Raw genomic sequence first — 23,143 nt, forward strand, 5'->3', positions numbered from 1 at the left:
CCTAAATTAAGAAGAACAGATGCTTTCCCTTTCATTGAGAAACTTTGGTCCTTACAACATATTCTTGGGCTATACACCTTGCCAGTTACAATATATGCCAGTTTGCTGTGTGAACTGCCTATTCAAAACACCCAGTAATGCAACAATTATTGGAGTTACCCATTGATTGTATCAATAATAAATAATAAACACATATTTCTACAAAAGCAAGTAGGAATTATATTTCCAGTAAACTGTATTGAATAAGTACCTAATTAAGACAACCAGGATTGGGTGCTACTGTATTCAGTGCTAAAGAATACACACAGATACAGTTTGTGCTTTAAAAATTCTTGCAGGCTCATAAAGGAAAGCTTTTGTTGACTTTTTAAATGGTAATATTAGCTTTGCATCCCAGGAAAATCAAACAATAAATCACATTCATGCAGAATTCATAAATCAGGAAAACACAAAGCCAAGCTGAATGACATTTACATGACATCAATCACAAACTGTAAAATACCCAATAAAATTTCACAACATACCTGTGGAACAAGTTTTGCAATGTGCAAATAACACAGATTCCCCATTACCAGGAAGATGGAAAAACAGTCTTGCAACACACACAATACAAATTCTACAGCGTACATGAAAAACAAGTTCCACTACATGTATGAGGGTTTGAAGAATAAATACAGTATCATAATATTCACTAAATCTGAAGTGACCCATTGTCTCACATTGCATCACTATTTGATTTCTGTGGTCTTTTGTTGCCTCAGAGTTTCATTATGAAGGTGAATTAACATGAGAACTGGTCTTCTAAATGAATTGATACATCTCTCACCTGAAAAGCCAAGATCAGTTTAGAACCTTCCTTTTATTGGTCCCATAAATTGTCCCCTAAGAGATTCATGAAAGCTTCTGAAAAGCAGAATTACAAACAGAAAGAAATGTAACCACCTGAAGCATAGATACAAATACCCTGTACTATGTATGTGAATTAGTTTCCAAGGAGAGGAGAGTCAAAACGCACCATAAATATTTACCAAAAAAAGATGCAATGAATACCACATATGGGCTCACCCCACATAATTTCAAGTACCCAAATGAGACTTGTCAGGGCATCTTTAACCTTTGTTCTTTACATGGGGGGTAGTGGATTATTGCACCATCTATGTGCACATAATAGTGCCAGGATGGTGCACTATGTGGATTAGTACACCATTCTGGCACATCAAACAGAACTGATAGCTATAATTCACAGAATGTAACGTTTCCTTCAGGTAGCCTTTAACGTCTGTATTCCATCTCTCTAGCTGCTTGATTATCACAAAATACATGGAGATCTTCTGTTTCAGAGAGCTGTAATCTGTGCTTGCGTTTGGCTGTGAAAAGTAAACAGATAACAGAAATTACATGGAAGAGCAGGAGGCAGACAGGCAGGCAGTAGCATAGTATTGGAAGGTGTTTCTTCAAGGAGACCAGATAAAATAGTGCTAGAGCAATGAACAGGAGATAAAGTTAGGGGTCAGCATCCCTAAATATAGTGACCTAGACACACACACAAAAAATAAAAATAGAGTTTTAAACACAACTATAGATAACAGAAGTATCCACAATTTTATAATACTGTCTAAAGAACAGAGTGTAAATAAAGGAATTGACATGGCTGGTATCCCTCTATAAGCTAACTACCATTGCCCTTGAGTTGGAAGGATACATCTCCTCTTTGTTAGTGTCCTGGTTCTGCCAGGACAGGGTTGATTTTTGCAGTAACCAGGAGGGACATGACTAGGACCCTGAGGTTATTCTATACCACCTCATGTTATACAGCGAGGGCAGCACGGGAAGGGGTCCCTTCTGGTCAGGTAGTGTGGTGGAGCACTCAGGGTACTGCTGATTTCTGTGTGGTAAGCCACACGTGTTAGTTGTTTGCCTGTCTTGTACACTCTGTTATTAATATTGTTGCTGTTACTGTTAATTTTCTTATCTCATTGTAATTTTCAGTAAATTATTCTTATCTCAACCAGTGATCTTTACTTTTTATACCTCCAATTCTGCTCTCCAACCTGCCACAGGAGGAGGAGGAAGGGAAAGGCAACAGTGAGCAACTGGCACACGGTTTGGAGTGTTTCAGTGGAAACACTAAACTAGGGAATACCATACCTAAACCATGACAGTTAGTCATTCCTTTTCAAATTTTTTGGAAGTATTTGGCCTTGCAGCTGTGGAGGCACACAAATGTTGCTTTAGCCATAGGCACCTCTGGTCACAAAGAACTGAGCAAAAGCTCAAGTTGAAGAAGGGACATATGTATATTGCTTTGCTCATAACTGAAGCAAAAAGCAGTGATGGAAAGGAATGGTAGAAAGAGAAGGAAAGAGAAAGACAGAAAAGAATATGATGGGAATAAAGATGGAAGAAAGCAGAAACAAGTAAGACTTATCACTCCCAGTCAGTCTCTCAGGAATCTTAACTACATGAAAATTTGGTATTTGCTTAGGAACAAGTGTACAATGGAGAAATATCCAATTTCTCTGCAACTGTGAGAAGGAGAATCTGTATTTTCCATATCAAGCAGTTTCCATGTGACAAAATACTTGGCCACATATGCGGTAATGCTGGAACGCACAAGCCCACGTGACATCCAGGTGAGCAGTACTGTCCTTTAGGCTATGGCAGCTCAGTAGCCAGTAATATTTTCACTGAAATGATGTGCTGTTCTTGGTTACAATGATAGCAATACTCCCGTGCCCACTGGAAATCCTCAAGATTAGGCCAGCGAAAATAAATCCCTATTATCTATATAAACCGCAGCTTTTCTTTGGAAAATGGGAAGAATTTATTAAAGAATTACAGACTTTGTTCTTTTCATATTTTTGTGACATCTAGTCCAACTACATTCATGAGCCAATAGAAAGTTACTGTGTATATATTCTTTTTTCAATGGTGCTTATTGGTGAAGTAATTTGAGAACCTTGTAGTGGACAAATGCTTCTAACAAGTGGTTAGGAATCAGAATCCTGTGCCTTATTCCTGCCTTATCTTTCAGTTTTTCTTTGAGGCCTTCAAGAATACTCTTATATGGATTTCTCTGTTCCACCGAACAAAGGAGACTCATGTTTAAAGTAGGGCACCTACTTAAGTGTTTAGTTGGATTAGGGTTCTTCAGAGGATTTCCTGATCTCTGGGAAAAAAATCTGATTAATTGTTGAAGCATTAGGCCTTCAATGTCTAGTCTTCCAAGAAATTCAGTTCTGAATCCTGGGCTGGGCTGACTGATCCTTTTATGATGGTCAGACCTAGGACTGTGCAGGGTATTGGCTGTTGAGTGCAAAAAAACCCAGGAGGAGATAAGTGCTGAGTGACTACAATGATATTTAAAAACTAAAAAAAACCCAACCAATTCAAGAGGAAGCATACTACAGTTACAGCTTAAACTTTCTTAGGCATGGAAGAGAAGATATTGTCTGCTTCTATCATCTTATTCAGCTTTGTCAGAGCAGCTTTCAAAATAAGAGAAATCAAAGTAGTGTGATGGCACTAAATTTTGAGGCACTTCAGTTCACCATGAAGTTTGACAACATTTGTGCTGGTATTAGTTTCCCAAAAGTGTTGTGCCATATAAGGTAAAACACAAAGTTAACCTCAGTGAAGTAATATTTGGAGGAAAAGTCAATGATATGGTTAACTGGCAAATGCCCATTTTTTTGCCTATCTGAAAAGCATTCATGTTTAATGTGATGAAATTTTCTTCAATCTAATTAGAAGACTTGAAAAGTCTCAAATGTTCCCATCCCTGCCCTATGCTCTTGAAGACCTTTATGCATTACACATACATGGCATAAAAAATAAATTACTTTCCTGCTGGCTTGCAAATACTTTGGTTAATTTTAGCCAGTGGTTTCATTTCTCATAACCTAGTTCCTCAAAGTGTCTTCTTTTCAGAGTTTGCCAAATGGCTTGCTAGAAATGCTAGTTCTTACAAATCTCACCTCACTTTGTTCTGAGTAAGCCCTCCTGAAATGCCATCTGTTCCACAGAGCATTCCTTCTGCAGCTGTCACATGCCAGTGTGCTAGCTCTGGACTTACTGAACTGCATTGTACTCACATACGACACTCAACTGTTTTCACAAGGGAGAGTTTCTGTTCTGTCCTGTATTTGTTTTCCATGGTTACTAATAACTTATGGTACTCTATAAATGACTGAAAAGCTCATAACCATCTTGAGTAGAAAAGGAGATCAGCTAGGAAAAAAGTGAATATAATACTTCTCTGAATGCTGATATAAACTGAAATGATGGTATGACATAAGTCAATAAATCATCTTGCAATGCATTTCAAACACTTTTGTTTGCCACTGTGAGTAGGCACACTTGCTGAGATGGGTTAAATCTGGGATGACATGGGATTTTTCTATGAACTGAAGGCTTCCCTGATATGTACAAGTGCTCTGTAAGGTTAACCTGCTATATCCTCCTTCACCTCTAACACCCTTTCCCCCCAGCTCACTACCTTTTAATTCCCTCCTAGCACTGTGTTCATGGAAATACTGGAATAAAGCTTATAGAGTTCTGAATTTCAGCCAAGGAGAAACTCTGCCAACATTTCTTACCTGGAAAAAAAATGGTTTTCAAAAAGAAAAGATAAGGAATAGTCTTTGTTTTAATCTAGAATTGCACAAATTAATTGGCTACTCTGAAGTGTAGTTATTTGGCATAACATGTTGCTTTGGGAGCTGTTTCCAGGTACAGCATGGAGCAAATCAAGCCATTTCTTGTTTCTGGGAGTTCCCTGTCCTTGCCATGGAATTGCATTAAGCAGTCAGAATGCTGTGGTCAGTGGCATAATTGGGTTCGGTCCCGGAAATGATGGGAATTCAGCCAAAGCCTCTGAGGGAAAGAGAAAGGGCTCTGTAAACAGTTGTAATTGGGTCTGACTGAAAAAAAATCATTAACAGTGCCGTGTCTTTTAAACTGTTAAAGGTGCTCTTTAATTCTCCCTCTGTCTGCATTTTGTGCCTATTGTTACCCCTATGTCTATATGGAAGACATAGTTCCCTTTAATTCTATATTGAAGAGATCCTTATTTTTTCCTATACTTTTTTATCTCCTTCCTTTAGCATGAGGTGTAGCAATGCTGCCAGAAAACAGAAGTTTTAAATATTTCTACTACCCAGTGGGGCAGCTGCCTCTACATAACAGGAGAACCATTGGAACTCCCCACTTCCACGATTACCCATCACCATTGTAGTTGTATGTAACTCTGTTGGTAACCAGGTTATATACCAGATATGCTGCCTGAACATTCTGAAAATACCTGAGTATAAATGACAGAGATAGGTATAGAAGAAGACAAAATATTCAAAGAAATCAATCATGTCAGATATCTCTGCTATGAAAGAAATAATTGGGCGACAGGAAGAACAGCTGGGTAGGTGGAAAAAACAGCTAACTGGGCATAAAACTGCAGCTTTTTGGTAAGAGAGGAAAAAATGTTTTGTGTATATCTATATTCCTTAAAGAAATTCTTCATGTAAAAGGAAACAAAATGAGCAAGGCTCATAGTTTTTCACTTTCTTGCTCAAGACAGTGAAAATTTGTGCTTAGAGCCAGGGTGGCGCTACCCTATTCTACAGCTGAGCCTGTGCACATTAAGCAGATCAGCCCACTTGCATCTTGGTGTTTCTCCAGTTGTTACATAGAGAAATCATGTTTGTCACATTTTCATCTTTTTGTCCCACTGGATAGCAGCTGCAACAACAGGGAATGACTTTCTTGCGATGTCTTTTTTTTGTTTGTAAGAAATTACTGAGTCAGATGAGGTTTACAATGGGAGAAAGTGAAAAAAGAGGGATGAAGAATGACCTGTGTGCCTGCAAGCTTGGCTGCTAGTTAATCTGACAAAATATATTGACTTTGTCTACAGACTTTGTTCTAGGTAGAAATAACAAGAGTCATGGTCTAAAATCTAAGGTGAAGATAGAGTTTTCTTCATATGAGAAACTGGCAAAACTGAAGTGCAAGAACCAGAGTGCAGCCCTACCCTGCCTGAGTTGGCTTACACCCAGAAGCAAAGGCACTCCAGAAAGGGGCTTTAATGACATGACTTAACTAAAACCCCTTTGTGTTAGACTTCGTGTGTCATACATCTAATGATCTGGAAAATGTATGTTGGACATTCTCCCTGTGGGCATGGACCTAGACACAGAAAGACAGCTGTATTTTTCAAAATTCAAGATTATTGCTCAGCTTTCACACAATCTGTATGCATTAAAACTGTTTTATAACAATTGAAGGACAAAAATCAGTAAAGCTGGGGAATTACTGAAATAATGTAATACTTTTGAAGTCAGACTCATTCATATTGAGGAGGAAAAATGCAGTGGAAGCAATGCAATGTGAGAATTATTTTCTATGTAGCTTCAACTTGAGTTTTCACCCCAAATTCAGTGATAGACTTGTCTGAGTTTGTACACATCTCCTTGGCCTCATCACACAGCACCTGAATGTTTCAGAATGCTTGGGAATCTTCATGATGTCTGTGAGACAGGAAAAGTATTCTTGTTTTCCTTTTCTTTTAAGGAGGAAAAGAAAGATATGTGAAGTGAATTGTGAAAGGGCATGCAAATATCTGTGCCTGAGCCAGAAAACAGGTACAAGTTTTCAGTGTTCCAGCCCAGTGCCTGAACCAGCACAATTTTGTTTCCAGTCAAATCTATTTATGCATTGCATAAATAGGTAGACAAGTAGTGTGAAGATTTCCTACTATGTGTTTTCTCAAAGCATCAGTGTTTTACATAATTGCTGTGACATTATTGGAGCAGTCTTTGGTCAAACACACACCAAACTCATGTCCTGGAAGACTTTTTTGGTGCTGTAAGACATACAGGGAAGTGGCTCTAATATCTTCTGTCTTCTTGGTCCTGTTTCAGGGTCAAGAGGATATTTCCAACAGTTGCTTTTTTCAACAAAGAATGTTCTGAAACCCCAGGCTGTGTGAACTGAGCAAGTGCTCAGAGCACACACTTCTATAAGAAGCTTTTTTGCCTACTAAGCAATTCCCAGCAATGTCTTTGGCTATGAGCTATTGTTATTTGTTTGTGCTGTGGCAATGCCTAGAGGCTCCAGCCATGGATCAGGGCCCCATTGTGCTAGGTATTGTAGAGACACAACAAAAAGGTCTTTGTCATATTCTTAAGGCAAATCTGAGGTGAGTCTGGGAAAAAACTTTTCCAAATGCAGAGTTGTAGGGCAACTTCTAAGCAGTTTACTGCTCTCCAGACTTTGGGTTTATCTTGGTTTTCTCATCTGTATTGTTCATTCAACATAGATAATAAGTGAACTGTGAAAACACAATGGAAAATGCAGAAAATTGATGTAGTTTCCTTACATTTCCCAGACCTCTTAAATGAATGGCCAGTCAGTGACCAAGAGAGGTGCCTTGGGAACTTTGTTGCCATCTTCGGCTTGCTTCCTCCCTCTCAGTGTTTTGGAGTGGTGGCTAAAGTGTATCCTGATGCAGAAATGACACTTGCAGAAACCCACCTTTTTCTGGCTGTATTCTGGATGTATGTGTGTCATTTGCCTCATGCATATGCCACTGCTGGGGTATCCACATGGCAACAGGATTTTTGCTCCTCAGGCATTCACCAGCTGCTGGCACTTGAAGTCACATTCCTTTCTATATCACATCACATTTAGTTGTGGATACTCTTGTGATGCCAAAAACAAAGGATTAGGATTTGCTGTAGCCCTTCCACTTCTAAAACAAAAGGTTCTGTTTCTGAATGTCCTATCTGCAGCACGGGCAAGGGGAGCAGGGAGGGTCACTGAGGAGAGATGATAATGAAATTCCATAAAACTCCCTGCCCTACACATGTGCCAACTAAGTGTTTACCTCCCCAAAGGACTTTGGGTGACTGAAATAGGGAATTAAATTTGTATTGAAGCTACTAAAGTGCAAGTACCTACAAAGTCATGTCAGATCCCACTTGCCACACTCTCTTCTCCCCACCATTTCTGTGTCTTACTAGGAAATACATCATTGTTTCAGCATCTAGGTTTTTAATCTTTTCTAGGTGTCCTCTTTATCTCTACTCTCAAACTAAGAATGAGAATAAACTTTTCTAGGCTTTGCAGATACTGCTAATGGCATATGGGATAATTGAAGCCACAATCACAGAAAACAGGTCTGGAAAGTCCCCTGAGGTGACTCTTCATTTGCTGAGGAATCACTGTGTAATGCAAGAAGAAGATGATCTGAGGCTGTAGTTTAGATTTTTCTGTCCCTCAAAAGCAGTTCTGTAGGAAGTGATTCTGTTTCAAAATCCACATTGAGCTAACAAAAGAAAAAAACCTGTAATATTTCTGGAAAAAGTATAGTATGAAAGATTATGTTTATTTTCAGAATAATTCAGCATTTAACACTCATAAATCTTAGCTATTTTGATCGATATGTCCATTTATTAAACCCCCTTATAACTCATGTTTTGATTAATTTTTAAAACAATATTCTTATGCTCAAAGTAAAGATGAAGTTAATAGATTTAGCCAGTGCTGGTGGGCTTGTTTCATTAGCTTTCTGTACCATGGACATTAAACTTGAGAGAACAAACATTTATCAGATGGAATGAAGACTTTTTTCAGTTTCCTTTTCTGTCTTCTGAGATGCATTCCAGACTTTCAAAGAAGCCACAATAAAGCTTTAATTTTCTATTTATATGCTCATATGTTATTTTCATTCATATTTCTATAACCAAATAAATATTCTGAAAATTCACATGGCAGTATAATAATTTTGTTCTTTTTTTGGGATACTGACTCATAATTAAATAGATGCAGCCGAAAGAAAAAATATGGCATTGAGACTCCAAAAATCCTATTAATGTCCTGCTACATCCACATATATCCTGTACCAACCATGTAAGTTACAGCTGTGTTTTATACTTTGGCTTCAAAATGGAAATAATTATTTTCTTGTATCAGAGGATTTTGTGGGGAACAATACCTACTGACTGTAAAAAAAAAATGTATATATCGGATAATATGGTCACACTCACATAGGTATTAAGAGAAACAATAAGGTTAATTAGCCCCTCACTAGAGACTGATATCTTCCTTGGAAAGAGCTATAGACGAGAGGTACTGCAGGCAGCCAAAATTCAACTCTTTGCTGTTTATGTAATGAGTGAACTCACTGTTGGTATTTGTTGTGAATTGCACAGTCAAAGAATTTTACTTTAACATGCCTTTTTGTTGAGTCTTGAATGTCTTGTCCAAACTGTCTCAGTTTTAACAAACTTTCAGAGAATTTTGAGCCTGACCTGGATTCCCAACCTGGCCAGATGTAACCCTGCCAGGCAGCATCTGCAGCTCTGGGTTAGGGAGCTGCAGGAACATTTCCGCGGTAGGGCTGCTCACTCAGGTCTGCAGCCTGGCTGAGCTTCACCACCCACCTGAAAGGGGTCTCAGGTTCCTACTGTGGAGTCAAGGCTTACAGAGTTGGAAGTTTGGAAAAGGCTTTTTGAATCTATAGGGCTGGCCTGTGCCACCAGTCAAGCACAAACTGTAGGTAGGGGCTTCCCTGTTCTGGGGCACAGTCCTTTCACAGCTTCTTTTTGTGGAGCCAAGGAAGCAGACAGAAAAAAAAGTGTTAAATTTATTGTTTTATAAGGCCCTGCCTAAAGTAAACATTTTCCTTCTTGCGCACAAAATGTCCTTTAAATAAAAATATTGTATTTCTTATAAAAACTGTCAATGCTGCTGAAATGTTAGAGATAATAATTGCAAAAATTGTTTTTAAGGTGTCAGAAATGTACATGATCATATCAAACCAAAATATAGTCTACTTAAAACTGATCACAGGTAGCAATTACCAAGAGTGTCTGAAATATTGTAACTGTCTAAAGCTTTTAGAAACGTCTTTGTTTAAAAATAAGATTTACCCATGCATTTTTAAGCAATTAAAAACCATTACAAATTGGGTTATAAGAAAATACATTTGTATTATTTTATTTTTAGTCACTTGTCTTCAGGAATAGGATAGGAAATTTCCCTCAGTTCTCCGAAATATTTCTATTAAGCTCCAAGCTCTCATTTGTTCATGTGATAATTTTCCATGTCTAAACTCAATTTTATTAGAAAGGAAAATTTCTATAACTTGACTCAGTCTCTGTTGCATGCTGCATTGCAAAGGAAAACCAGCTGTTTTTACAGACATTTCTCAAGCAAGGTGATCTGCCTTTCCACGTAACTCTTGCAAACACAGTGTTGCCACCTTTACAAAAAAATGGTATTGTGAAATAGTTGCATTCTTGAGTCGTAGGGTGTTAGGTAATTAAATCTGAGCCAAACTGAAGGTGGATTCTTAAAATAACTTGTAAGCATTTATGGCTTCTGTAACATTTTTGATGTGGAAGATCTGCTAAGAGGATAGAATCATAGAATAGTTTGGGTTGGAAAGGACCTTTAAAGGTCACCTAATATAACTGCCTCTGCAATGAACCCCACCCACACTTACCTTGAATGTTTCCAGGAATGGGCCACCCACAGCTTCTTTGGGCAACCTGTTCTAGTGTTCCACCACTCTCCTAAAAAAATTCTTCCTTATATCTAGTCTGAATTTACCATCTTCTAGTTTAAAACCTACTGCAACAAGCCCTGCTTAAAGTCTGTTCCCATCTTTCTTTTAAATCCCCTTTAACTATTGAACACCTCCAGTAGGATCTTCCCAAAGCCTTCTCTTTTTCATGCTGAACAACCCCAAATCTCTCAGCCTATCCTCATAGGAGAGATGCTTCAGCCTTCCAGGCATTTTTGTGGCCCTCCTCTGGACTCGTGCCAACAGGTCCATGTCTTTTCTGTGCTGAGGATCCTGAGCTGGATGCAGCACTCCAGGTGGGGTCTCATGGGAACAGAGCAGAAAGGCAGAGTCATTCCCTTGACTTGCCGGTCAGGATTCTTCTGATACATCCCAGGATACAACTGGCTTTCTGGGCTGCCAGGGCACATTGTTCACTCATGCCCAGCTTCTCATCTACCAGCACTCCCAAGTCCTTATTTGCACTATAGTAAATTACCTATTAAGGACAATATAGATTTGTTCTGAAATTTAAATTCACATGTTTTGGGAGCATTTCCCATTCTTTAATCTTAAAATTTGCCTGTACTACAGGGAGTTTTCATTACAATTGTGCATAGTAGGTCTGAAAGTCCTTGAGTTCAGATAGCCAGGGTACATTGACTACTGTCTCTAGTAGGTTTCCCATGACTTCCAGATTCCTACCCATGGGGCATCCCTGAAAGTTTTCTGGACTACTAGACTTCAGAGCAACCCATCCATGTGGGTCTGCCTAGGCCAGCTGATTGCACTGCAAGTATCAATTTCGTTCAGCATCTGCCAGCTCAGGGAAGATGTTTTTAAAGGCAGGACAGAAAATGTGTTTTCCAAAAACATTTGTTTGTACTCTTAAGCTTGTGAGAAACCTAATATGTTAGTTTCAGTGTGACTCAGGCAAATATGATATTTAAAAAATATGAGATTTTCACTAATCCAAAGTCCTTTAGTCTTTGCCAGTTTGCACACATCATTATGCCAGTCATTACGATAGTGTAGTTGTTATCTTTAGATAGAACAGTAATACTAAAAAAAAATATAAACCAGATTGGTATTTGGTTAGATAGGATGGAGATCTTAATCTGGTACATCTACCAATGATTGACCTCCTGCTGTACTTCCAGCTGATAAAATGTCATTTTTGTGTGTCATTTTGGCTGCTGCTCGGTGTATCTTCAATGAGTGAGCTTCTGCCCTTGGCTGCCCTTGCGGGCTGTTTGTGGAGGACAGCTGATGCACTGCAGGCAGCCATGGGGTTCCCAGGCTGTTTGCACACAGAGGACCATGTACTCCCACTGCTCACAGTAAGAAGACTGCACTGGAGAAGACAGGGGCTGCAATGAACAAATACAGATAAAAGGTTTATCTTCCTATTTCCTGAACTTCTACCATATTAAGAGACCAGCTTTGAGAAAATTACACTGGTAAACTGTTCCCTGTTTTGAGCAGGGTCTTGCCATCTTCACTCCAGAAGTTTCATATTCTGGCCCTAGTTTGCACAGTTAAAGAAAGCTGGACATTTCCTAGAAGTCTGAAGATTTTTGGCTACTAGAAATGCTAGAGATTTCACCATGCTAAGAAAAACCACAGACTTCTCCAATTACAAATATGATTGTAATTCACAATTAGAAGTTACAAAAAAATAGCATTTCCTGAAGAACACTCTTACCAAAGACCAGTTTAAACTTCCAGGCACTATTTGTAGGGCAGGAAGGACTACATGACTGGGACCACTTATGTGGATTATACATTGCCATTACTAAAAGAAACATTATGCCATACTTGGAAACATCATTGAAAGGCAAAGTGAAACTTCTGGAATAAGAAAGGCATTTCTCAAATGGCTTTTCCAACTTCTCCATCATTCAGTCCCAAAGTGTTCAGACACATTGTCAGCTGTCAGACTAAACAGAGAGAGGAAAGCATGATTCAATTTTTGAAATACTTCAGTGCCCACACATCTTCAGTTCTCATGACTTTTTTTTTTTTGTTCAACCATTTGTGTCAACGATTTTATCTATTCAGAGAAGTATGAGGCAATAATATAGAATGTTAATTTCTATAATGTCTCTCATTTCATGTCCTGCCTCAAAAAAACATTTTACCAAGTTAAATAACATAGCTTTGGAATTAAATATTCCAGAGGGAGAAGCAAGGAAAAAAACAGTGTTTTCAGTGGAAAGTAGAATAGTGATGGCAGCTTCTGAGGGCTGTTCTAGGATGCAAATGAGGATGTTCTTATAACCTCAGTTTCTATATTTCAGGCACTTTGTTAAGGGTAGGATGCTCAAGAAGAATCTGGAAGAGGGCAGAAAACGGGGCAGAATGGCATTTCCATTCTATTTAACCAGTTGAGTTCTATCCTCCTTTCATGTTTTTTTCTGATTGAGTACAAAATTTAAAGGGATGCAGTTTTCCAGAATAGTGTACATTGATGTAACTCTTAATTTTACAGTGTGATGTTGGTTTATATGAATTACAGGGGAGATAGATCAAGAAATGTTAGGAGTTCGTGAGTTTTTTCTAGTTGTGAGCTGAAACATTACTAAGACAGCCTGTGACACTTTTGGGACACTTAGGTAAGATATTTCACTCTATTTAGAGCACACACCTGAACTTCAGTTTCGGTCCAAAGTTGTATGTTAATCCAAGTGTGAATTCTACCTCTTTAGTGCATTTCTCTCACTTTTATCCTGCCCATACTGTATAGATACAATATACAAATATTGTCTCACTACTTAATCTGTTAATGAATCACAGACTTGACACACATATATACAAAAGTAAATAAAAAACCAGAATAAGAGCATAATTACATAAAAATGAAATCTTTTGCAGCTGGCTCGTTAAAATAGTCATGAAGATAATTAAGTCTGCAAAAATATCACATAGATGCCATACCATTATGCTTTCCAAAGAAAGTTATATGTAATCAAATATTAGATTACTCCCATCCAGTGATTTATGGAAGTAGTCATCCTGATGGAAGCCAACAGTTACACCTTTTCTCTTTTACATAGTCATCAAAAAGGTACCTCTAAATATGTATGCTTGACTTTGATATTAACTTGAAATTGCATTGAAAAATGCCCTGAAATCTAAAAGCCTACTGAAAGAAAAATGTATTTTTATGGTTATCTGAACATTGTGAAGTAGCACTGATGACACAAACAGGGTGTAAACTTCTCTCTCCTTGTATAGTTGAATGTGTTTTCAGTTTTATACTGTAATTGTGAGAGGAGAGTGAAAAATATAAAAGTCTTATGTAAAATAGAAGAGTCCCTCCCACTTCCAAGAGACAGACTATATTTAACAGAATAAAAAAAAAAGGAAGCGTCGCTATAAGATTAATATATTTGTGTTATTTAGGCATGAAATAAAACTTCACATAATCCCGTAACAAACATTACACTACTTACCAGTGTCTTTCAGTCATTTAACAAGTACAGAAGAGCAGTGTAGGTAATGTTATTTAAAAGTTGTTATTTCTTGATGTTTGAAGTTTAGCAATTTTACCTCTGAATTTATGAATTTATTTGTCAAACAATTTTGTACTTTAATCAAAATCTAGGATTTTTGAATGAACATTCTTGTTTTGGAAAAAGAATAGCAATGACTGTAAAAAAGTAATGGCAGAAGCAGTTGGCATGGCTCCAAATGATACCTTTGAAAAGAAACTTGATATCGGAATTTCAACTCCTCAGCAAACTGCATAACCTTACTTCACTTTAGCTAGAGGAATATGCAACACTGTAAGACCCCCAAGTCCTCAGCTATAAGATCATTGAATGGTTTTACTTTAAAAATATATTAAACTCCAAAAATTCACCCTCTGAATTATTAGAAGAGCCCTTAGCTTTTTTAATATTTTAAGAGAGAGTGCAGGGGTGAAAAGCTGTACACATTTTCTCAAAGGATACTTTTACTGGTAAACTTTAGCAAATAAGAGATTTCAGCAAAAGTTTAAAGGGTAACATACAACCAAAATAAAGCATTCCACGAGGCATTGACTTAGCACATGCTAACCCATACAACTTGGAAAAATTCAAACCATTCGGTCCCAAGTTACCCAAAACATTAAGAAAGGAGATTAGGAGAAGTAAAGAAAGAGAGAGAAAAAGAGAAGAATCATAGCTACCATCTGAGAGTCCTGTGCAAGTTGGCTCTGGGGTGTGCTACAGGCTGTGCTCCTGGAGTCCAGTGACAGACCACCACTCTGGGACTGCCTCAGTAGACTCACAGGGGTTGCGGTGTGGAACAAGGCATTACCTCACCTCAGTGACATTTGACCTGCCCCTCCCCGCCCCCCTTGCTGAGTTCATCTGAGCCAATAATTAATATAATAATGCAGTGTCTCATAAACAGAAGGGTGAAGCAAATATTTTCTGCTGCTTTACCCTGTACTATTTGCCACCAGTACGAATATCACAAGCCTTTTTTGTGTTATTTGTTCATCCTTGAAAATATTCTTAAAAAAAAACAAACAAAAAACCACCAGGGAGATATAGAGCTACAGAGCTACAAGTAACACTGTTTTTGAAATGTGCTATAAAATGCTGTGACCAGAATCCAATATGTGAAATGGTCTGATCATTGCCACTTACACAAACAGAAATGACCACAATAACTAGTGACTCAAACTGGGTCTAGCTGGGTGCCTGGAATCCTTAGGTGAATTAATTTTTCAAGGTACTAAACAGAAAGCTATTTCTCTATCTTCTGAAATAAGTTGTGAATGTCCCAAGGAACTGAAAATAATTGATAGTCCTCTTCATGTAAAACCTCACTTATTTTCCTTTTAGCTTTCTCAAAAAATCAAAACCATTCTCTAAATCTGAGCTAAATACTCTGCACTATACTGCTCAAATGGAGAAACAAAAAGGAAATCACTCACTCTCTTGCATATTGCAGTGCATACGTATACAATGACAGCATTTTTCAATTAAAAACACAATTTGAATTCAGCAGATCCCAGTCCTACAGGTACTTGTTTTCTGCTGGTGGATCCATGTACAAGCAGTGATACTTTTGCTCTGAGCATACTAAGAGTAACTTCTATAAGGGCTGCATTTGTTTCAATGCTCATCACATGACTTAATTTTTGAAAAGAAATGATGAAAATATTTTATAAAATCAGAGGTCCAACTAGCTCAGTGCCATGTCTCTAACAATGGCCAAATATGGTTGCAAAAAGAATTTCAGAATAGGGCAAATATACAGATATTTCTATGTCATACTTTCCCAACATTCTGGCATTTCCTATTGCAACAATAATATTTCTCCAATAGAAATATAAATTAGGTACCCATTACTTAGTTGTGAAGATCTGTTTTATGGAAAATAAATATATCCACATAAGCATGTACACACGTGCACACACAGAGTGGGCTGTTCTTGGAGTCTTAGTACGTATGTAGATAAATTCCCATTCTAATACCAAAGTGCATCCTTGGTCTCCTTGGGCCATGGCAGTAAGGAGGCCTGTACACAGCGCATATGTAAAATTGTTACTGATTGTCTGTTGTGTATAACCGTGCAGGCTCAAAACATCTCACCTTCATGGTTTACATCTGTCATCAAAAACTGTGGACACTTGAAAAAAACACAGAATCACCGAATCTTTGAGGCTAGAAGACACCTCCAAGATCATCTAGTCCAACCATCAACTTAGCCCCAGAATCACCCCTAAACCATATCCCTAAGTGCCACACCCAGACACCTCTTGAGCACTTTCAGAGACTGACTCCACCATTTCCCCTGGCAAGTGATTTTTCTAATATTTAATCTGAACCTCTCATGGAATGACTTATGACCACATGATTTCACTATACAAAGCAGTAAAAAAAATTAAAAGAGTGACTTTCATTGTCTTTTGATTCTTAGATGTTCATTTGGAGAATGTTTTTTGACCCTTTTCCCCCCCAAAGATTTAAAATGAAAGTTTGTTTCCAGTTTCTGAGGTGACATCTTCAAATACCCTAAGCTGTAAGGAAAGTAGCAAATACAGCTAGCATTGACACAGCAAGTAATTTTTAGGTAAAAAGCTTCAGTCAGGCTTTCACAGCCACTGCTACATTCCTTCTTTATGATGCTTTAGAAGTTCCAGACAGAAGAGGAAGTGCTGAAATACTCAGAGAAATGCTCTTCTCTGCCCCAGGATGTAGTCCTGTCTGGAACTTGGTGTGAACCACTGAACCGTGGAAGGGAGACTGTCCTTGGGTGAGACTGATTCTGGCTTCTACAAACCTATGGCAGCTAAAGACTTGAGCTAAGATGCAAGGCTGTAGACTGTGACCTTTTGTGTGCATTCTTCCCATTATTATCCAACAAAAATGCAGACTGTTATTTCTGTCTTGCTAAGTATCAGCTGTGAGTTTGAAACTGTCCAAGATCCAAACTAACAAATTTTCCCTTTAACTTAAAAACTAAAAGTTTAAAGAGTAAGTAAAAGCCAAAGTTGGAGATCAAGGATAGCTGTATGTCCTACAAAAAAAAAAAAGACATGATGAAACAATATTGATGGGAACTAGTCTTTCTCTGTCAGGTAGAAAATGAAACATTTCCAAGACTTTCTAGGAAAAGACAGTGTGGAGTAGTTTGGGGATGTCAGAAAACTTGGATAGTCTTCAGGTGGGGATAGCCTTCGGGAAGGTCAGAGAGCGGGTTGAGGGAAGAATTTGAAGAAGATGGTGTCATTGCAAACTTTGCAGAAACTGTGAGGTAAGAGGTTAAGAAATAATAGCAGAGAAACAAAAGTTATTTTGTTGCTTAAATTATATTTGCCAAATGAAACTGTGTCATTCAATGAGAACAGGTGATAATTCCTGAAGAGCTATCATGGGTCTCATAACCATTTAGTCCTTGTTCACCTGTGTACGTACAAAATCAGACTGGGAGGAGAGCTCTAGGTTCAGTTCAGCAATTCTCTTTTTGGCATGAACCTATGTTTGTCTTCCAGATGATTAGAGAAACTTACTGAGCAGTGTCTTGTATTCAGTGATAGCACAGAAGATATCACAGTTTTTTCTGGTATTTCATTGGTTCTGTGTCTCCACCAAGCCATAGCTGTTGAGGTGGATATGCAAAGCTCTACATCACGCTGACTGAGCTTTTCCTATATAATAAGAAACACTTGCATGAAGTTAACTCAGAGAGATTATCCACCTTGCAGGTATCTGGAACTTCAGAAGGGCCTGGAGCACTTCATTAGCTAATTGGTTCATAGTCACCATGAGTCTTTTAAGCCAGAAGTGAAGTTTCTTCCCCTTCTGAGTGCCTTCTGAAACATTTGTGTACCATGTACCTTTCATGCCACTTCATTTATTTCCTCTGGTTCTCAAAGTATCTTTTACTTTTATAAAAAAGGCTGAATAGTGAACTTTGTCTCATGACAAGAATTAACAGGCATGGCAGACTTAAATGAGTTGGATTAAAGTCAAGTCTGATGGCACAGCCCACTGCATACCAAAAAGATGAAGATGTGAATTATGTTGTAATTCTTTTGCATGTGAAATACTCAAGGAGAAATATTAGTGGTGGCTTCAGTGTATTTCAGTCTGATGTATTATCTAGAAATCACATACATTTTTGAGGAGGTAACTAATGGAGATGTTGTGCTGCCTGATGAAGAAATACCTTGACAAATTAATTGGTTGTAATCAAAAGCTTTTCCAGACTTTTGCTACTGTCAGCTATAATTTGACTAAGAAGGTGTTGTAGAACCAGAATGGAACTTCTAGTGAAGATGAAATGCAGTTGCAGAGTTGATCTAGCCCATCTGCCTAATTCCAATGAGAAACCTAAACTTAAATCTCTAACATCTGAGAAACTGGTAGTGCTCTCTCTTTCCCCCACTCCCTTCATGACCAAGCAACAGAGATTCCTTTGAAGATTTATGTTTTCTTTAGAATCTGGTAATATTTAAATGTATTATGGTCTAAAATAAATGTGCACCAAAAAAAAAAAAAAGAGAGAGAGAGATGATTTTCCAAGTATTTTTAAAAACAGTAGAACTTAAACTCATAAATTTGGGGAGTCACAGCTGTGCATTGTGCCAGGAACAACAAAATTAAGTGAAAGAGTTTTCTTATTTTTCTTCTTGGTCATCCATCTTAAATGTAAATGATCTTATTTGTACAAGTTGACACTGAAAATAGGATAATCAGGTTTTTAGTGGGATTTTACTGCGGTGAGAATTGAATCCAGTATTATCCAATGACTTTGTGAAGGAAATTATTAACTCTGCAGAGAGTCTGAAGTGACTGCAGACAAACTTGGAGAGAGCCAACAGAACTATAAGCAAAATTTATGTCTATCCGTAATGTTGATTTTGGCACAAAGGGAAATGACTGAGCAAGTGCAAGCAAGGAAATAACTGAACTTTTCCAGATACTTTTTAGTGTTCTGAAGTGGCCTGTGAATAATCAGCAGGAGAGAGAAAACTCCCAGGTATATCTATATAATTACCTCTTGTTAGACAAAGGACAGTGAACAGCGGCTCTTCAGGTGAGTGAAGGCTGGAGCCAAAGCAGGCCATGATTTAGGCAGGACCAGAGTGCACTCTGGAAGTCAGTCTGAGTGTGGAAAATTGGGAGTCGGTAGGGAGTGGGGCTAGTAACAGTGAAATAGGGGACAACATCATTGAATATATTACTCTCCTGTGATAAATATTTATGTGAGGCACAAGGGCACTTATTCTGAGACTGGAATTTGCTTGTTTTTCAGGCTAGGGATAGATTTGAGGTTATTTCATGTTATCCTTGATTTGGCAATATTACATCTTGCCAAGAAAGGGTCATATTTTCATTGCTTCTGCCACCTTTTCTGCACTCACCTGTGGTGCCAGGCTGGAAGATGCAGTAAAACAGAAAAATTTTCTTACATGCTTGTTCTGGTTTCTAGCTTTAAGTTTTCTCCTCCTTTGCACTCTACAGAAAGCAGACCAATGCAGAAGTATGTAAACAACTTTTGGGTTGCCAGATAATAGGATTCCCTCATAAGTTAATGAGAGGATGAGCATTCATGAGTGATGAACTGTGGCTCTCTAATTGTTTTTTTCCATGTACATGCAGGGTTTGGGTTTTTTAATACCTCAAAATGCAGAGACTTTTGCTTTGTTTCTTACTATCACTGTTCCAACATTCTTCTTTTCTAATAAGTAAGAATCCATTATACATTGGAAATTTTAATTTTAGAGCAAATATTTCAATACTTGTTTATTTTTTGCTAAACACAGGCCTGAAGAAGCATGTGTTTAAAAAGCAGTTTGGGGTGGGGTTGAGAGTTGTGGCAACAAACAAATCTAGATTGCTTTTTTGTTTTGTTTTGTTTTTGACTTTTTGGTTTTTTGAGACAAGAAAAGACAGTAGCACCTTCTCTGAATATCATACCTTTGAGAAAAAATCCTAAAAATCTCAAATGTTTTCCAGTTTCTCACAGGTATAAGACAGAATAATAGCTTTCTTCCACAAAATAGCTATGTTTCCTTTCTTAATAAAGGGGATAGAAGATTTTGGCCAGATTAAAAAGGGGGCACTGGTACTTGCTGTGAAATGTGTAACCTATAAAGCAGAAGTAGGAGAGCTGTGAACAGAGCCTTTTTCTCTACACTGTGACACTCAGTTGGTCTCAGTAGCTAGAAGCTGATTCTGCATGTGTTTAACTTTCGATGCACGAATAATTCAGCTGAAGTCAAGCTCGCATGTGATACCACACACCCTTCTTGGGAAAGTAGTCATTACTGCTGGGAATATTCCATGGAGCTACGTGTACAAGGGCCACCTATATCGAGAACAAACATAGGCAGTGTTGCCAGGGAACCCCAGGAGCTTTGAGAGTGCACGACAGCAAAGACAGACTGAAAGGGTCTGTCCTGTACTGCTTACACTGCAGAAGTACACACTGTGGATTATAATCAGCCCCTTGAGGGCTGCCAGTTTATCCTGCTTGCATTTCCCTGCAAATTATTCTTCTCTGCTTGGTGTATAGCCACTGTGACACTGCTGAGGTAATTTTACTTGAGCCAAGGTGGCAGTCATTACAACTAATGGCTTCTTTGGCAAAACGTTGACGGCTTTATGTTGAAAGTAATTTCTGAGTACCTGGAGTCCAGCACATCCTTATTTATTTTTGTCTATGATGTTTTTAAAGATTTGGCTACACCATTAAAACTAGTCAATCAGGTAGATCATGTTAACCAGCTATCTTTCTTCTCTCTGTCACTGTACTCCCAAACCCATCCTTGCATTGGGGTCAGAATATTGCTATTTATATCTTTCCCCCTGATTGGTTTTGGACCATGTCAGCACTTGTTTTCTTCTTTTTTTCACATCTTCTTAGAAGGCAAGATTTTTGTCATCACCTTCAGGGCATTTCTTTGTCTAACTCATCTACAGATGAGGACAGCTGAAGCTGCTATTTCTGAAGATGGCCACAGAGTTCAAAGATGAGTTCTGCGACTATCGACTCTTTGCACCTTGTTTTATTGTCATGGTGTCACCTCTATCTGACTTATCTGTGCATTTCTGTCACTGCCCCCCCTCCCTTCCCCCCCTCCCCCCCCAGCTTCTGCACTAAAATGTGGAATATCCTTTCTAAATGAGCCAAAACACCACAATACTGACTCTTAGAATCATAGAATATCCTGTGTTGGGACACACAAATATCATTGAAGTCCAGCTCCTGACTGTGCACAGAACAGCCCCAAGAATCCTACCACATACCTGAGAGCATTGTCCAAATGCATCTTGAACACTGTCAGACTTCATGTTGTCACCATGTCTTCCCTGGGAAGCCTGTTCCAGAGCCCAACCATCCTCTGGGTGAAGAATTTTTTCCTAATACCTAATCTAAACTTCCCCTGACAGAACTTTCAGGCCATTTGCTTGGTTCCTGTCATTGGTCACCACAGAGAAGAGGTCAGTGCCTGCTTCTCTTCCACTTGTGAGAAATTTGTAGACTGCAGTGAGGTCTCCCCTCAGTCTTCTCCAGGCTGAGAGAACCAGGTGACTTCAGCTAACCCTTGTTTGGCTTCCCCTCTAGAGCCTTCACTATCTTCATGCCCTCCTTTGAACACTCTCCAATAGCTTTATATCTTTCTTATATTGCAGTGCCCCAAACTGCACACAATATCCAAGGTGAGTCCCCCCCCCCCAGTGCAGAGCAGAGCAGGACAGTCCCCTCCCTTGACCGGCTGGCAATGCTGTGCCTGATGCCCCCAAGACACGGTTGGCACTCCTGGCTGCCAGGGCACTGCTGACTCATATTCAATTTGCCATTGACCAGGACCCCCAGGACCCTTTCCATGGTGCTGCTCTCCAGCCTCTCATTCCCTAGTCTGTATGTACATCCAGGGTTGCCCCATCCCAGGTACAGAATCAGGCACTTTCCCTTGTTGAACTTCATATGGTTGGTGATTGCCCAGTCTCCTAATTCCTCGAGATCTCTCTGCAGGGCCTCCCTGCCTTTGAGGGAGTCAACAGCTCCTCCCAATTTAGTATGGGCCAGCTTAGGATTTTTGTGGGTTTTTTCTTTTTTTTAAAATTTTTTGTTTGTTTGTTTTGTTGTTTTTTTGGTGGTGCTTTTTTTTTGTTTTCTTGCTTGTGTTTTTTTGTTTACAGGACTCATGTATTTTGCTTTTCTGTGTACAAGGCTTTAGCCAAAGTATAGAGTAAAAGGTAACTGTATACATAAGGATTTGTGAACCCAGTATAAGTGTATGCTGGCAACGGCATTGCTTAGCTTTTCACCTTGTGTGGTTAGATCTCTGGGCTTTGTATGTAGATTCTTTGGATAATACAATGCAAATTACAAAAAAAGGAGGCAGGACCGTGAATTCACACAGCTTTGCCTCTTGCCTCTGAAAATTAAGGGTACAGTCTTAAGAGCAAAGACAAAACCAAATAATGGATGTGGGTGATGAAAACAAAATATCTCCTGTTTCAGACACTAATTTAAGTTCAGGAGGTGTAAGTGAGCTGTAACTTGGAATGCCTTAATAGATTCCTGCCCTGCCATCAAGGTTTTGAGCTTCAGTTCCTCTGCTCCAATCTTCACTGCTTCACAGCAGTATTACAGAAAGTAATTACTTGGTCATTGTCCATGGAATTAGTTTCTAACTGCAAATGAAGAACAATACAATTTTCTCAAATTTGGCTGAGATGAGTTTTACATAATGTTTTCATTCCATTTCAGTGAGTTTAATAATTTTTTATTTTGATCTGGCTGCTTGGTGAAAGGGAAATTGGGGTGCAAAGGAATTTTTGAAAAAAACTTGGAAATGCTCGGTAGGGCACTCATGGAAGACATTGGTATGAAAATTAGCCAGATGTTGCAAAGTCTAGAATAAACTCAGGTATGTTTACTGGAAGTAGAGACCACAGCCACCTTTAATAGGCGTGACCTGCCCTTAGGCAGCAGACAAACTTTGTTTGACCTGTGATGTTTAGGAGGAAGAAGTAGACAATGCAACACCATTTCTTTCTTCTATCAAATTTGCTACTTAAGCCCTTTCTCTTAAAGTGGCAACAGTTTTACTTAAATTGA

This window comes from Pithys albifrons, chromosome 6 (genome assembly GCF_047495875.1).
Source record: "Pithys albifrons albifrons isolate INPA30051 chromosome 6, PitAlb_v1, whole genome shotgun sequence".
Taxonomy (NCBI): Eukaryota; Metazoa; Chordata; class Aves; order Passeriformes; family Thamnophilidae; genus Pithys; species Pithys albifrons.